This window comes from Cibotium barometz, chromosome 51 (genome assembly GCF_041138505.1).
Source record: "Cibotium barometz isolate CiBa-2024 chromosome 51, ASM4113850v1, whole genome shotgun sequence".
NCBI lineage: Eukaryota > Viridiplantae > Streptophyta > Polypodiopsida > Cyatheales > Cibotiaceae > Cibotium > Cibotium barometz.
Window position 1 is genome coordinate 437076 of NC_141096.1, and position 15215 is coordinate 452290.

The 15215-nt window shown below is 37.6% G+C and overlaps 1 long non-coding RNA gene across 1 annotated transcript; it reads right to left on the minus strand.

Annotated features, from left to right (window-relative positions):
• Positions 1-6872: 6872 nt before the first annotated feature.
• LOC147609178 (uncharacterized) lies at positions 6873-7827 on the minus strand. Its single transcript, XR_015264277.1, has 3 exons — positions 7694-7827; positions 7458-7541; positions 6873-7365 (listed from the first exon to the last, which is right to left on the minus strand). It is a non-coding gene; the product is annotated as an uncharacterized LOC147609178 (long non-coding RNA).
• Between the last annotated feature and the right edge of the window lie 7388 nt (positions 7828-15215).

A 15215-nucleotide genomic window follows, 5' to 3' on the forward strand; every position in this document is an offset into this window, starting at 1 on the left:
TTGTCTAACTAACACGATTTTGCATTAAATATCTCCTTAGTTTTTTTTTGTTTCCCGAAGATTCCGCATCTCTTTTGACGACGTGTGCAGGCCTCTCATAAACAATCCATCATCACTGAACTTGATGATTGCACTTTTTCAAAATATTTACATGGATACTGCCACACTTCCACGATTCATGTTACAAAAAGACTATGAGATTGACAAGCATATTGAAGAAATATTTCATGGTGGTAAAGGAACCACTGTGTATGACCCTTGGAACAATATATTTGTAGATCTACAACAACTTCAAAGAAGATGGGTCGAGTTTTATGGAATAACATTTGAGGAGTGCAAAGGCATTTTGAAATTTGTTATCAAACTGGATGAGTGTGAGGTTGTAAATGAAAAGAAAATGGAAAGGATTACTATTACATTGATGAATGGAGCACTTGATACATCATTGACTGAAGCGAGTTTGAAGTATTTTAGTGTGCAATCAGAGAAACGCATATGGTGGTTAGGCTCGTTCTAGGTATGATCATTTTTTTGTTTCGTACTTGATTTTAGTCATTGTTTTCAAATCTTTTATAGTAAGACTTTTGTTTTCTATAATCACAGGTAAAGATAGAAGACCATGAAACACTAGATTGGGTGTTTCACCACACGGAAATACCAAGAATAAATAAAAGACAAGTGCGACGAGAGAATCTCCATGTTGCAGGAAAAGGTGATTTTCAAGTAGAGTGGCACATGGCGGGGGATCTTAAAACACTTAAGTGCATGTATAACGTTAGTAAAGGAGGCAACCCAAAGTCTCCTTATCTTTACTGCAAAGAATCAGCTCAAGTAATGGATTCCAAATGGTGGAAGAGAGCACCTAATAGAGATAAAGTTGACCCTGACTTCAAGGCCATTCTTGACATTCCACTATGTAATGTTCACATATGCTCATTGCATGGTCTATGTCGAATTATTGAGAAATTGGTATTTTTGTATATTGGATTTGCTTGGAAACTTCGTCCCAAAAAAAATAGAAAGGATGCTCTTCAAGCATTAGAAAAAGTGTTATCTGATATAGGTCTGCATGGAGGTGATGTTCATATCACAAAGGATTTTAAAAAGTCTACCAATGGCAAGGAGGTACCAATCAAGCCCTCTATTGGTGGTGTTAAGGCAAGAAGATTCTTGTCTCGACCCAAACACAGTAGTAAGCAAGTAAGGCAAGGTAGAACAGTTTCAAGGATTAATTATGGATTATGGAAGCAAGTCCATAATGCCGTGAAAGATCATGAGGCAGATGGAGAAGCACGAAATGTGAAGGCAGAGGTGTGGAGGTCTCTTGATCAACTCTTCATGTTCAGTGACAATGTAACATGGACAAAAAGTGATTACAAGAACTTTGAAGAGGCAATTAAACATTTTGGGAAGTCAATGAAAGACGCATGGACAGCCTGCAATATAACTCACTACATGGTAAAGTTCTGTCTTCTTCTTTTACTTAAGTGTGATCCTCTTTTTTTTATAACTTACTATGCATTCTTATGTCTCTGTGAAAACAGCATATCATCTACAACCACCTTCCCTATTTTGTCAAAAAGTATGGATGCCCAGCAATTTGGTCTACCGAAGGCATGGAGAAGTCTCACTACATGGCACGTAATGCATTTTTCAGACACACACAACACTACGGAGGGAGTCAAAAGGCAAATAGTCTGAAGGAAGTCTTCCAATGGTTTTACCAAGGCATACTACAGAGGCTGCATGCTAAAAGAAAAGTTGCTAGCTCCAAAGTCAAGCTTACTTTTATTCTAGCCCAAAAGCAAAGACGAAGACAAACTTTGGACAATTCAATGGCAGCAGAGAGACATAGACAATGGAGGGATTCGAAGATATTTAGAAACCATAAATGGACAAGTAAACATGAATAGCAGTTTGTAACTTATTGGTGTTATGTCCACATGTTTTCAAACTCAATCAATAGATTTTAATTTTATGGAACAAGTGACTCTTGGTGTTATGCCTATATGTTTTGAGACTCCATCAAAAGTATTTCTTTTGTGAAACATGTGATCTATATTAAACCAGCATCAATACATCCATGAGCTACACACAAAAAATTCAATCAATACTACTTAATTATGCTAGACACACTATTGATCCTTACCAATAAGGTACTGAGTGTCAAACGCTTTTAGAAGCTACTGAGTCCAAACGCTTTTAGAAGCTACTGAGTGTGGGAAGAGTATTGAAGTGTCGTACGATGATGGGACAAATGCAAAAGGGAAAGGTAGAGGATCAAAGACTTTGTACAAATCAGTTCAACTTCAACATAATGTTTGTGCTATATTTGATGACTAAATCCTATTACTTCCAGGGCCTACCAATTGAAACTCTCTTTTTGATCTTGATTGGACTCTTTTTCCTGGAGAGTGATATCTAATTCTTGCTCTGCCATTTCTGTTGCCACAGGAACATCCTCTTTTTCCTCTGCTTCAAATGTGTCTTGTTCTTCAGCCTCCTGCCCTTGCTCTTCTAGAGAGTACTGACTAAAGACAATGTACATAAGGAATGCCATGGTTTCCTCAAGCACTCTACACTTTCTGGTGTGCAAGCTACAGTTGAATTTATATTTCTCAGGCAGGCTGTCAAATCTTCTATTCACATGGTATCTCAGCCTGTCAATGGAGACAATATGATTTATATGCACAAAAACCTTTTCACCTTCCACAATTCTTCCTGCCTCTGTCAGTTGTTTGAAGGTATCCCAATGATCTGAAAGAAAATCTCTGTGATGCTCCAATACAGAGCTCATAGTGAACTCCCTCTTTGAAAATACTGTGGTATATGTGGAAGTTCCTCTGAGCCTTGCATTTGTGAAGAAAGTCAAATAGGAGCAAATCTGGAGATTTGTGCTCTTCTGATTCCTTTTGTTTTGAGAGGGAAGACTCAGCTTTCTGCTCCAGTCTCTTCCTTTTGCCTGAACCAAAATTTATATATCATGAATTCTATATGCTGACATATGTAATCAGGGAATATATAGGATATCACCAAACAACTCCCTTCATGAGCATACATGACTCACCTGGTGATTGCTGTGGTCTAAGTATACAGTAGAAAAGTCCAACTTTCTCTTGAAAGGAGGGGCCTGAGAATCAACTGTTCCAAAGCAAAAACTTTTCTCATCATCAAGGAAGAAATCCCCAGGGCCAAAGAAAGCAAAACAATGAGGAAGAAGTGAAAACCAAAAGGGAATTTGCAAGAAAACACGATGTAGGGCCATTTGGAAAATGTCAAGTACTCTCCTCGCATTTTGTTGTGCAAATTTTCCATTTCTATTGCTATCCATCTCCAATCAAATGCTAGGATCACCTCAAAGATTCCTGGACAGTAGATGATACTAGGAAGAATTCCCCAGGGCCAAAGAAAGCAAAACAATGAGGAAGAAATGAAAACCAAAATAAATATAGGAATTTGCAAGAAAACGCGATATAGGGCTATTTGGAAAATTTTAAGCACTCTCCTCGCATTTTGTTGCAAACTTCTAGGTTTTATTAATATCCATCTCCAATCAAATAGATAGCTTCCAGGTCAGTAAGACTCTCTATATCCTTATCTTCTTGTTTAATAGTATAACACACATACTTTTGGGATGTGATGTAGCTTAGATATTAGGATAAATACCACAAGCAGGAAGACTTTTGTATTGGACTGGTTGAAATGACTGAAGGCATGTTCCAGCAGGCTGCCTCATGAATTTGCAGGAAAATGCGAGGAGAAAGCTTTAGGAATTTCAAACAGCCAAAATCGCGTTTTGTTGCAAATATAAAACTAGGATGTGGAAATTTGGGATATGGGATGTGGTGGATGGAAATCGCCCAGATATCTGGACATCAAGAATTCTATGGATGGAAGAAATATATATCAAAAAATATTGAAAAGGATATAGAACTCTGACCTTTCTTTTCCTTTTCCATGCTGTTGGAGTTGCACTGGTGAATCTTCTGCTCTCTCCCAAACTTGAGCTACAGCCTAGGTAACCTGGAGATCTGGCAGTGGTAGTAGTCTTCAGGCAGGTTGCAGTCTGGATGGAGTGTGTTGGGTAGGAAGGGATCAGAGAGGGAAGGAAAAGGATGATGGGAGGGTGCTGGCAAGGATGAAAGACGGGGAGGGAAGAGTGGTTATGGAACTGATTATGAAATCATGATTGGCACAAGTTCCAAGGCAAAAAGTGTCCCATTCACAGTGCCAAGTTTCAAACTCCAAGAGATCTAGGTCCCATCCACACGTGTGAAAAAACGGCTCCATCATTTAGTAGCTGCCTTTTTTGTATTTTGCACTAATCTTTTTCCTCTTGTTTAATCTCTCCTGTCTTGGCCCTCCCCTCTCAGCTCTCTTGCCTCCCTACCTCCCTACTCTGCACCATCAGCATCCTGACCAGCAGCACAAGTTCATCCCTAGCACAGGGTACTCATCAACAGCACAGCACACCCATAGATAGCTTCCAGGTCAGTAAGACTCTCTATATCGTTATCTTCTTGTTTAATAGTATAACACATACTTTTGGGATGTGATGTAGCTTAGATATTAGAATAAATACCACAAGCAGAAAGACTTTTGAATTGGGCTGGTTGAAATGACTGAAGGCATGTTCCAGCAGGCTGTCTCATAAATTTGCAGGAAAATGCGAGGAGAAGGGTTTAGGAATTTCAAACAGCTGAAATCGCGTTTTGTTGCAAATTCACTTTTGGGGCCTTTTTTGGCCGTTTCCGGGCCTCCGGATGTCCGATTCCAGCGTTTCAAGTGCCGTTTTTGGGGTTTTGGGCCGTTCCGGACGCGTTTGCAGTGTCAGAATCACCAAATTCTACACAAAAAATAAATTTTTTAAAGATTCAAATTGGATCACCTTATTAATGTGACACGCTTCTATGAACATACAGTACTATTTATTTTTCTTATTTTTATCTTCTTTTGTTGAATTTTCAACGTAACGTTGGCCCACTCTTGATTGGTTGAGAGCCTATTTTCTCTCTCTTCTAAAATGCCCCAAAATGAGCTTCCTTTTTTCCTAATATATTGTATTTAGTTGTAAAGACAGAGAAATCACTGTAGGAATGTACCAACATGTTACTTCAAGTATTTGTAGGAAAACGCGAGAGTGAGCTATTAGGAATTTCAAACAGTCAAAATCCCGTTTTGTTGCAAATTTATAAATGTTGCTTCATCCACCCCTGTCATTGCCTTTTTGTATCATTCCATGTTCTCCATGGCTGTAATCTCTTTCCATTGCTTTGTGTGCAGCTTGTCAGAGTGATGGCTAGAACCAAGTCAACTGCAAGGAGTGCTGACAAGGGGCCAGGGCTTGCAGCAGCAGCAGCTGGGGCAGGTATCAAGGAATTTAGTGTGCCTCCAAAGGGAAGAGTTGCACATGGCAGGAAGGGGAAGCCAATGAGCCTGCTCTCCAGCAAAAGGCCAAGAGATTGAAACATGGTGCAGGTGTGCTAAAGGAGATCAGGAAGCAATAGAAAGCTATAGGCTTTGCAATCCCCAAGGTACCTTTTTAGAGACTAGTGAAAGACATATGTGATAGTTGGCACCTTGGTTTCAGGTGGAACAGGACTGCCATTCTTTCCTTACAGGAAATGACAGAGGATTACTTGGAGAAATATTTTGAAGATGCAATGTATGGCAGGACATCAAGATGAGAGACATATTATTAATTCCACCTGCAAGAAAGTTGAAGATAGATGAGGTTAAGGTTGTTGAAGTAACCCACTCATCAAAGAACACCAGAGGGAAAGCTACTTATGAGGAGTCACTGAAGCTACTTATGAGGAGTCACTGAAGCAGCAAATAAAAGAATCCAAATCTATTATAGATGTGGAGACTGTACAGAGGGAGCTGCAGATACAAAGAAGGTTGCAGGAGCTGGGGCCCTAACATAGTTGTCCATATTGAGGATGAAACTTCAGTGAATAATTTTGACTTAACAAAACCATGCTTGGCAGCATTGGCTCATAAGAATGAGTATTGCTCTGATACTATCATTCTTGCAATGCTCTAGTAAGTGTCTTTTATTTTACATTTGTTTGCAAAACAATCCTTCTTGTATCTCCTTTACACCCTACCCTAATTATTGTTTGGTCTAATGTAGCATGATGAGAAGCTGGCTTAACCACGCTGTACAACATATAGTTCATATTATTAATCCTGCAATTTCCTCCAGGTTAAGAGATGCAAAGGAAACTCCCATGGATATTTTCAATTGGTTCAGACACTGCAATTTTGATGTTATCGATGTTTTGCTACTTCCATACCATAATAGGTATGTGGGTGACTGCTTCTTTTGGGATTCTTCTTTAAGATTGAGAACTCTTGTAGCCTTTGATTTCTTAATGCTTTTTTCCTTACACAGTGACCACTGGAGCTTTGCTTCTATTGATATCCAGCAGAAGCAATGCTTTATATTCAACTCTCTTAAAAACACACACAGAGAGCTGAAATTGTAAGTGGTGTGTGTGCTATTTTTAACTTTAAACTTTATTATTTTGTTTTAATGCACACTAACTGAATTATATGTATTGCAGTTGTATTAGAAGGTTTCTAGATGCATTGGATCACTGTCCTCCTAATGTCAATCTTTTGGATTCAATAGAGCCAATAAAGTTAGAGGTAGAAAGTCGTTTCCCCTACTGATGTCTATTTCATGCTATGCCTTTGAATAATTTTGTTTTGTTCAGATGTTAACAGTTTCTAACATATCTTTCCAACTGGTGTACAGACACCACAACAAGATGATTCAAGTAGCTGCGGGGCTGCTGGAGAGTGCTGATCAGTGCCAAATATATACTTTCAAGCTATTTTGAGATAGGACAGCCAGACCTTATAAGGAAAAATAATTTTCATTTAGCTTCAAAATAATTGATATTGGTACAAAGTGTTCTAAATCATCATATGCCATTGCAGATGAGAGAAGATAGCTTCAGCTCGAACTATATATATAGTTTCAGAGCTGATACAATTTGGAAGTTTTTGAAGTATGCCTCTCCCAAACCTATTGTACCAGCTACTGTCGAGTTGGGTGAGATCTCTAAAGTCCGAGAAGGTGTCATACACCTTGATGACACAGATGATGCTGATGTGGTGCCACAGGAACAAGGACCTAGTGATGATGAGGAGAAGCCACAGGAACAAGGACCTGCTGCTGATGTTATTGAGGAGAAGATGGAGCAGCACAGCAAACAGATTCTCCAGGGGTAGTAGAGAAGACAATGGAGCAGCACCAAGAGATTGTACAGGACAGGATGGAGTAGCAGAAAACAGATTCTCCAAAAAAAGATGATACGGAGAGCTTGGACCATGTAGAGCAACCTCTGGATCAGGCTGTAGATAAATAGAAAATGGTTGTCAAGAATATGTTCTACATATACAATTAAACACTTCTGTACAAAATTTTACTTTATTGAATATAATACCTTTGTTTATGGAGTCTGTGTTATCTCAATTTTCAAATTTTCAATGTCTTTGCATTTTATTGAACTCTCTCTTCTTTTGAGCACCTGCAAAAAAGCAATATGAATCAATAGGGTAAAGTAAACTAATAGCAGTGCTTAATGAGACTAGGATAAGTTAGATGATCTTGTTTTCATAACACACCATGTGTGTTAGCATTGTCCAGCCAACTGATAAAAATGATCAGTAAAAAATATACCCGATTGAGCTAGCTCTGTTGCACATCGACCTTGGTATTGTTGTTCTCCTATCGATCCATGCAAAACATCTATAAATCCCAGAATACAATCGATGTTTTGCCATGTCTCATACGATGAAGGGTATAAATCTGAAATAAAATAACACAAGAATGTCAATAAGCAAAGAAAGAAAGCTTCATCTTAAAAATCCATACACCTCATAAAGAACAAAACCACAATAGAAAAATATACAATTAGGCCTGTGTTGCGGAAGATCATTTGGATAGTCTCGCAAGACAAGTTCTTTATGCATGTACACATGCTTAATCAAAACTTCTTTCACCGATATCTTCCCTCTGGTGATTTTAAAATCTCGTACTTTTCCCTTCCATGACGCCAAGAAAATGTTTTTTGTCTGGGGTCTCTTTCTTTTGCTAGGTTGCATGAGCACCCATGCTCCTTTCGAAACACTAAACCTTTCCCAAGTTCCTTCCGTTTTGACTGTACTTGAATTCTCTACCGAAGAAATAGAAGAAGCACGTCGACGGGGTAATGATGTGTGGTATAATTCTGCCTTCATAGCATTATCATCCCCACAGAGCGTCTTCCACAAGAACGGCCATAGTTTTTATTCACCACGGAGACCTTGTGAATCTGTAACAACAGCAAAGTAATGTAAACAAGATAACAAAGTGAAGTTTCAAGAAAGAGAAAGTGGACAGACAGACAGTTGACAAGAAACATCTTACTCTAAGCCAAACAGGATCAAGGGAGCAGTTTTGAAAAAGAAGACGTTGCTGCACAATGAGGTAGTGGTGTAGAATGGTAGACCTTTCGAAGGAAAGGCAGCACAACATTTCAAAGTTCAAAGGAAGGTGGAAGCGGGAAGGCCCTTGTCAGAGAAAATGTCAGACTAGATTCTATCTTCATGTCCAAAGATCTTGTGAGAATAAAAAACCAATCTCCACATTAATGTAGCACGCTTGTACCTACATTATCTATTTTCTCTTATTTTTGTGAATTTCCAACGTTACGTTGGCCCTCTGTTGATTGGTTGAGAGCTTATTTTTTCAAACCGTAAAAGGCCCCAAAATGAGCTCCCTTTTTTCCTAATGGCATAATCCTAAGATTTTTCAGTTTGATTATTAAAACTCCACTGATTCCAACCTAAACCCATCCGACCCATGGGTTAGCCACCACCCTACCACTGGAATCGGTGGAACCAAACAAGTACTTACCCACCCATAATTGAATTGCCTTTCTTAACTTTAGCCTTAGAAAACAGATACGCACACACACCTCTTTATTAAAACTTTAATAAAAACAATCCTTGATAAACAATTTACGGGTTATACATGTCATACTTCAAAATTTTCATTGAGTCTTTGTTTCTCAACAAAACAGTATCACTCTGGACTCTCCGTTGAGACCAGCGAGTCAACAACGAGATCCAGTGATAGATTACAAAAACATAGGTCCATCATATAATATCTTCCTCAACATACGCATGGATGTCCTCGGCACTGCGAGCCCGTGCATCGCCTGGTCAGAACCTTCCAGGATCCTCCTTAGGTGTCCTGGCACTTCACTTAGGAACTGCTTCATCGGCCCTCGTTCATCGTACCGGAAGCGCACCATTTTTAACCATACCGAGGCTGGTCAAGACCTTGGCAGGCTTTGCCGCGTGAGCTGTCCCTCGAACACTCCCCGCCAGCTGTTGCAACCGAACTTCCCTTAGATAAACATATATGCCAAATTCCCCCTCCAGCATTCTAGTGTAAGACAGTCTTTTAAGAAGGCAGGGTTTCTATGCAAGTTTACAGTTTTGATTTTCGTTTGAATACCATGAGTATATCGTAAATCTGTATCTCAATACTTCTAGATCCAGTTTTCAATTCTAAACTGAATTTCTCGAATTCTTTCTGTTTACTTGATCCTCAGATCAAAATCACGTCTTAACTTAGTTTCAGATTCGGTGGGTGATTTGAGTACATTTTTCCTAAACTGGGCACATCGTCATTGATTGAAACTGACGTAGGAATTAGGTCTTGGTCAATAGTCTGAGTCAAAGTTTAGGTCTGGAAAGGTTCTTCCTAAAATTATCTTCTCGAAAGGTACTATCTCAGTTTCTCTTTTTCTAAAATTTCTTTCCACGAATATTTGTTTACAAATTTCAAAAACATGGATTTCTTGAGGAATATTCATTTACGTTGATCTCCGATTAAAATCAATTATGAATAAAAGTAACACTTTTATGCATACTTCTATGCATTAAAATCAATTATGATAAAAGTAACACTTTTATAATAAAAATTTATCTTTTATGCATACTTCTATGCATTAAAATCAATTATGATAAAAGTAACACTTTTATAATAAAAATTTATCTTTTATGCATACTTCTATGCATTAAAATCAATTATGATAAAAGTAACACTTTTATAATAAAAATTTATCTTTTATGCATACTTCTATGCATTAAAATTAAATATGTTAAAAGTAACACTTTTATCATAAAAATTTATCTTTTATGCATACTTCTATGCATTAAAATCAAATATGATAAAAGTAACACTTTTATAATAAAAATTTATCTTTTATGCATACTTCTATGCATTAAAATGAAATATGATAAAAGTAACACTTTTATAATAAAAATTTATCTTTTATGCATACTTCTATGCATTAAAATCAAATATGATAAAAGTAATACTTTTATAATAAAAGTTTATCTTTTATGCATACTTCTATGAATTAAAATAAAAAATGATAAAAGTAACACTTATGATATAAAAATTTATCCTTTATGCATACTTCTATGCATGAAAATAAAAATGATAAAAGTAACACTTTTGATATAAAAATTTATCCTTTATGCATACTTCTATGCATGAAAATAAAAATGATAAAAGTAACAGTTTTGATATAAAAATTTATCCTTTGTGCATACTTCTATGCATGAAAATAAAAAAATGATAAAAGTAACAGTTTTGATATAAAAATTTATCCTTTGTGCATACTTCTATGCATGAAAATAAAAAAATGATAAAAGTAACACTTTTGATATAAAAATTTATCCTTTATGCATACTTCTATGCATGAAAATAAAAAATGATAAAAGTAACACTTTTGATATAAAAATTTATCCTTTATGCATACTTCTATGCATGAAAATAAAAAATGATAAAAGTAACACTTTTATAATAAAAATTTATCATTTGTGCATACTTCTATGCATGAAAATAAAAAAATGATAAAAGTAACACTTTTGATATAAAAATTTATCCTTTATGCATACTTCTATGCATGAAAATAAAAAATGATAAAAGTAACACTTTTGATATAAAAATTTATCCTTTATGCATACTTCTATGCATGAAAATAAAAAAATAATTCTTAGAATATAGAAACCATAAGGATTACTCTTTTAGAATAATAAAAGATAAATTTTATTTCACTAATTTCTAAAAATTTTGCCATAACCTCCTTTGTATGGTTGACCATTTTTTAAATTTCTAAGTCTTTAAAACTAATTAAAAGTGCACCAAAGTATTGAAATTATCCTAAAGTAAATATTTTTTCACTTAATTGAGATAAACATTATAAAAACTTGACATTAATCAATTAACCATTCACCTATGATAGAGAATGGTTGGTTTTGTTAGAGAAGAGAGGCGAATGCCTTTTTATAATGAGGCATAACATTTTTAGAGAAGACATAAAGCATAAAAACCATTTAAAACCATAAAAATCCTAAAATAATTGAAAAAAAAGAAGAGTCACCAACTTACTAATGACTTTGATAGCTTTCCTTTGGCTTGATGGTTGGAGGGCTCAACTCTTGTTTGAACAAGAGTGGCCACCAATCTTTGGAAGAGGAAAATGTCAAAAACTAGTGAATTATTAATGAATTCACAGTTCTTGACTTGGGTGGAGTAGAGTAACAGTGCATAAACACTATTTAATTTCAACAAAGGGGAAGGCCTCTATTTATAGGAAAAAGTGAGCTCCTAACCAAACAAACTGATTCTAGAATTTTCCAATTCAGTTTGGTCAATTTTTGACCATTTTTAGGTCAGTTGAGCTAACTTTTTGCAACTAGACTTGAAGTAGGAGAGAGGAGAGATGAAATATCTCAATTTTTGAAGCTTTAAAACTCAATTGCACATGTGAAGTAGGCGCCTCATTCATGAGGGAAAATTCCCCATGCAGAGATGTCAAAAATGCATCATTACTTCTAAATATCTCCTTTTTTTTAACTATTAGTCTTGTCCTTATTCAACTCTTCAGCTTATGTGAGTATTTACTTCTAAATATCTCCCCTTTTTTAACTATTAGCCTTGTCCTTATTCAACTCTTCATCTTATGTGAGTATTTACTTCTAAATATCTCCCCTTTTTTAACTATTAGCCTTGTCCTTATTCAACTCTTCATCTTATGTGAGCATTTACTCATTTTTAGGTAATTTCTTTTACAAATTGGATTTATCTCCTCCCCACACATGTATTGATCCTATTAGCCCACAGGAACCTTAAATGTACCATAATCCAAAAATTTCAGAAAATCTAGACCCTTAGGCTAAGGTCCTTTATACCCAATTCCAATTAATTCCAATTGCACATTGGAAAGTTCTTTTTGAATTTCTGTTTCAGGGGAAATCATTTTAATAAGATAAGATATTTTTCTATCCAAAAATATTCAAAATCTAAATATTCTCTCTCTAGGCTAAAACAATTAGAAACAAGATCTTTTATATTTCTAAAGAGGGATTTGATTACACGGGAAGATGCTGGACATCTGGAGAGGCTGGGGAGGAATCTTACAGTACTTTATTTTCTAGAAAAATTTAATACCTAGGGAAGGAATCTCAATGGACCCTGCAAAGCTTAAGGATATAGTAGAGTGGCCGCAACCCAAAAATGCCAAAGAAGTTAGGGGATTCCTTGGAATCATTGGTTTGTATAGGGTCTTCAAATCCAAGATTACAAAGATTGTCGCTTGCCTTACTAAGCTGAAGAAGAAGAATGCAAAGATAATATGGGAAAAGGACTAAGAGCAAAGATTTGAATTACTAAAGCATGCTCTAATTATTTCCCCCATATTAAAACTGCTAGACTTTGATTCATATTTTGAAGTAATCACCAATGCTAGTGGCTTAGCAATCGGTGGAGTCCTTAAGAAGAAGGGAAGACCAATGGCATATACTTGCAGAAAGCTCAAGGATTGCAAGAGGAACTATGCAATCCATGATTTGGAACTTTTAGCAGTCATTCATGCTCTAAAATTATGGAGATAGTACTTATTACTATAGGGAGGAAATTCATGCTTAGTATAGAAAATAAAAGTCTAAAGTGGATTCTGACCCAATGAGACCTCAACATGAAGCAAAGGTGTTGGATGAAAACTTTGGCTGAATATGACTTTGAAGTCAAATACTTAAAGGGGAAGGATGATGTGGTAAGCTGATGCCCATAGCAAGAAATATTTTCTAGCATCTATCTCTATATGTTGGGGAATCTCTTATTAGAAAAGCTAAAAGGTAACTTACTCACACTACAAGGGATCGGGCTCATACCCGCGCTCCTAGCCGCTAAAAATGACTTGTGAAAAAAAGTAGCGGGCCCGTGTATCAGCGCGTGTATCATCGCGGCCACAGACATGCGTGTAAAAGCGCGTGTATAGGACCTCCCAGACGCGCTCATACACGGGTGTATACACGTGTTCTGTTCAGTTCAGATGTACTCAGACGCGTTGATACATGCGTCTATACACGCGTTTTTTTAATTTAGATGCGCTTATACACGCGTAATTGTCAGTTTTGACGCGTTTATACACGCGTATTTTACAGATTATCCGCGTATATACACGTGATTTTTAGCAGTTCTTACGTGTTTATACACGCAAACAGAGAGCAAAAAAAAAATCCAGAGAGTGCTATTTGGTGCCTGAATACTGTTCCAGCATTCCAGCACCCAATAACACTCTCTGGATTTTTTTTTTTGGTGCATTAGACCATCCACGAAGAACATATGCACGAGGAAAATTAAGACAAGAACGACATGAATGCATACATTGTCAATACACGATTCAAGACAGACATGAATGTAATACTATCGATTCACGATTCAATATTACTATCAAAATTTCACACATATATACAAGGGAGTCCATATCTCGAAGTAGCCCATGGCTTCAGTTTATAAAAAAAAATATACAACCACATTCTCAATATGGAATGTGATACTATAAGTCTGAGTACTACTCAGACCCAGATGATGACTCGGTGCTCCCTCCATGCTCAGATGAGCTCACATCGATCGGAATGTCCGATGAGTAGTGCTCACGTCCACCCTCTGCAGTGGCGACAGGTGGATCATCAGCAGCTTGTGCCTGTTCAAGTAATATATAGTATATAAGTATATATATATGTAATTCAATAAACCAAAATCATTCGTTTAGAATTTTCAAGTACCTGTCGACCGTATGGTCTCATGGCGATCTCAAACTGCGCGTCCATAATACGTCCCTCGGCTCTGAAGATGGCCCACATGTCACGTCTGCTATGCCGGCGAGCATACGCATTATCGTGGGTTGTGGGCTTCCTCCCCGTAACCCGTCGCTGTATCATAATCAACACAATTTGTAAGATTAAAACAATCATAGAATCAATGAATTAAGTAAACAATCAAATAAAGTGGCAAGATACTTACGAACTCTGCCTCCCATGACTCGACGCCGCCAGATCCGAAATGCGAAGATCCAATGGTCTCCATCTGGATCCGTCTCGTGCCTCCACATGCTGCCTGCTCTTCACGCCACCCTTTGCTCGTTTCTTTGCCTCCTTCCACTCGCGTTTGTGCGCAGTGGTGGCAGGTTTCTCGGTAGGATAGCCACCCGCAGCTACATTTAGCCGGTCATCGTACGCGAGTTTTTTAAGGTGAGATCTTTTATTACTTAAGATCTCCCTTATTCGCGTCCTTCCCCATACATCCGAGAATGTAGCATGTGGGGGATTGGGGTACCGACTATGTACAGCCTCTATCACCTCCCCAACTAATCGGCTATTTTGATCTTTAAATTTAATAAAACAATTTCTATATGAGTTTGATACTACCCCACGCATGTACTCCATTACCTCCCTCCCCCTCGCATCCATCACTATCCCGTCCCTATCCGTCACATCATAGCAGATCACTCTCTCCACCTCTCTCATCTCCTCCTCTTCCGAACTGTCTCCTCTAACTCTTCTCCCTCTATCTCCTCTCTCACCGCGTGCCCTACTACCTCCCCCACCTCCCCCACCAAAGCACCTGCCGCATCCTCCACTCCCACTCTTCCTACTGCTGCGGGTGGAGTCACGACTGGGGGATTGTCTACGTGACGGTGGCTGTGAGCCCTGACGTGACGGTGGCTCTGAGAGAGCACGTGATGGTGGCTGTGAGGGTGTGCGTGAGTGTGTCTGGGATGAGGTATGTCTCCTCGGTGGACGTGGAAGAGGAGCTACATGCCGTCTCGTCGGACTCGTAGGCATAGACGGCACTG